Consider the following 3,408-nt stretch of genomic DNA (forward strand, 5'->3'; position numbering starts at 1 on the left):
TGTGATGATAAGGGCTTGGAGCATTGTGATGACAACGGCCATTGAGAATTTTGATGAAAAGGTCGTGAAGCTTTGTGATGACAAAGGCATGGAGATTGCTATGACAGTGGTCATGGGGCATTACAATGACAAGTGCATGGAGAATTGTGATGACAATAGCATGTAACATTGTGATGAGAAATGTCATGGAGCATTGTGATGAAAAGGACGTGGAAAATTGTGATGACAAGGGACATGGAGCATTGAGATGACCAGGGCATGGAGCATTGTGATGGCAAGACCGTGGAGCACTGTGATGAGAAGACCATTGATAATTCTGGGGACGAACATCATGGAGCACTGTAATGACAAGGGGCATGGCGCATTGTGATGATATGTCTCATAGAGCATTGTGATGACAGGGGTCATGGATCATTGTGATGACAAGGGTCATGGAGTATTCTGATGACAAGCTTGAGGAGTATTGTGATGACAAAGCATGTAACACTGTGATGGGAAGTGTCATGGAACATAGTGATGCCAAGAACGTGGAGAATTGTGATGATAGGGAACATGGAGCATTGTGATGACCAGGGCATGGAGCATTGTGATGGCAAGACCGTGGAGCATTGTGATGAGAAGACCATGGATAATTGTGATGACGAGCGTCATGGAGCGCTATAATGACAAGGGGTATGGAGCATTGTGATGAGAGTGGCCATGGAGCATTGAGATGACAAGTGTCATGGAGCATGTAGATGACAAGGGCGTGGAGCATTGTGATGAGAAGACCATGGATAATTGTGAATGACGAGCGTCATGGAGCACTGTAATGACAAGGGGTATGGAGCATTGTGATGACAGTGCATATAGAGCATTGTGATGACAAGTGTCACGGAGCATTCTGATGACAAGCTTATGGATTATTGTGATGACAATGGCATGGAGCATTGTGATGAAAAGGGCATGGAGCATTGTGATGACAGGGGTCATGGAGCATTGTGATGTCAGGGGACATGGAACGTTTTGATGAATAGGGTCATGGAGCATTTTGATGACAGGGGTTATGGAACAATGTGATGTCATGGGTCATCGAACATTGTGATGATAAGTGCATGTAGCATTGTGATGACAGGAGTCATAGAACATTGTGATGACAGGGCTGAGGGAGTATTGTGATGAATAGTGATGAAACATTGTGATATCAGTTGAGAGAGAGCATTTTGTTGAGAAGTGCATGGAGCATTGTGATGACAAGGTTTATGGAGCATTGTGATGACAAGATTGTGGAGCACTTGATGACAAGCGCATGGCAAATTGTGATGATATGTGTCATGGAGCATTGTGCTGACAAGCACATGGAGCATTGTAATAACAACGGTCTTGGAGCATTGTGCTGAGAAAGGCATAGAGTATTGTGATGACAAGGGTCAAAGAGCATTGTGATGAAAAGTTCATGGAGCATTATGGTTAAAAAGGTCACAGAGACTGTTGATGACGAGGGCATGGACCATTGTGATGACAAAGGTCATGAAGCACTGTGATGACTGGAGTCACGGAGCATTGTGATGACAGGGGTCATGGAGCATTGTGATAACAAGGGCATGGAGCATTGTGATGACAAGGGCATGGATCATTGGTCTAATATGTTTCATGGATTATTGCAATGACAGTTGGAATGGCGCATTGTGATGACAAGGGGATGGAGCATTGTGAAGACCAGGTCATACAGTATTGGAAGACAGGTGTCAGGGAGCATTGTGAGGACATATGTAATGGCCCATTGTGATTACAATGGCATGGAGCATTGTGATGCAAGTGTCATGGGGGATTCTGATGACAAATGTAATGGAACATTGTGATGACAATGGCTTGGAGCATTGTGATGAAAAGGGTCAGGGAGCATAGTGCTGGTAAGTGCATGGAGAATTGTGATGACAAGGGTCATGGAGCATTCTGATGACAAGCTTGTGGAGTATTTGGATGACAATGGCATGGAGCATTGTGATGAAAACTGCATGTGGCATTGTGATGAAAAAGGCATGGAGCCTTTTTGTGACAGGGTTCATGGAGCATTCTGACGACAAGTGTCAGGAAGCATTGTGATGACAAGTGTATTGAGAATTGTTATGACAAAGGTCATGGAGCATTGTGATGAAAAGGGCATGGAGTATTTTGATGACAGGCATCATGGAGCGTTGTGATGACAAGTGTTATGGAACATTGTGATCACAAGTATTTGGAACATTGTGATGAAACCGGTCATGAATCATTTTGATTTCAAGAATCATGGAGCACTGTGATGACAAGGGCATGAAACAATGTTATCCCAAGGTTCATGGAGGATTTTGAAGACAATGGTAATGGAGTATTGTGATGACAAGCACACAGAACATTGTAATGACAATGTCATGTAGCATTTTGCAGACAAAGGCATGGAGCATTGTGATGACAGGTGTCATGGACCACTGTGATGACATGCGTCACATAGCATTGTGAATACAGGGGTCATGGAGCATTGGGATGACAAGGGCATGGATCATTGTGATGACAAGTGTCATGGAACATTGGACTGAAAATGTTCATGGAGTATTGTGATGACAGGTGTCATGGAGCATTGTGATGACAAGAGTCCCCGAATACTGTGTTGTCAGGGGTAATGGAGTGTTGTGATGACAGTGGTCCTGGAGCATTGTGATGATATTGATCATGGAGCATTGTGATGAGAAGGTCATGGTGAATTAGGCTGAAAATGATCATGGAGTACTGTGATGACAGGGGTCATGGAACATTGTGATGACAAGGTAATGGAGCATGGCGATGACAAAGTCCGGGAGCATTGTGATGAGAAGACCATGGAGACTTGTGATGACAAGTCTCATGGAGTATTCTGATGAAAAGGGGCATGGAGCATTGTGATGACAGGCGTCTTTGAGCATTGTTATGACAAGGGCATGGAGCATTTTGAAGAGCAGGACATGGAGCATTCTGATGAATGTGTCATGGAGCACTGTGATGAGAAGTGTATGGAACAATGTGATTACAGGTGTCTTGGAGCATTTTGATGTAAAGGGCATGGATCATTGTGATGAAAAAGGCATGGACCCTTGTCATGACAGTGTTCAAGGAGCATACTGACGACAAGCGTCAGGGAGCATTGTGATGACAAGTGTATTGAGCATTGTGATGACAAATGTTATGGAGCATAGTGATGAGAAGACCATGGATAATTGTGATTATGAGCGTCATGGGGTGTTGTGATGATAAGTGTTATGGAATATTGTGATCACAACGATGTGGAGCATTGTGATGACAGAGGTTATGTAGCATTTTGATTTCATTGTGATGAAAATTGCCTTAAGCATTATGATTATGGGCATGATGCATTGTGATGACAGGGTTCATGGAGCATTGAGATGAAAAGGGGCA

The sequence above is a fragment of the Mesoplodon densirostris genome, unplaced genomic scaffold (genome assembly GCF_025265405.1).
Source record: "Mesoplodon densirostris isolate mMesDen1 unplaced genomic scaffold, mMesDen1 primary haplotype scaffold_37, whole genome shotgun sequence".
NCBI classification, from domain to species: Eukaryota; Metazoa; Chordata; class Mammalia; order Artiodactyla; family Ziphiidae; genus Mesoplodon; species Mesoplodon densirostris.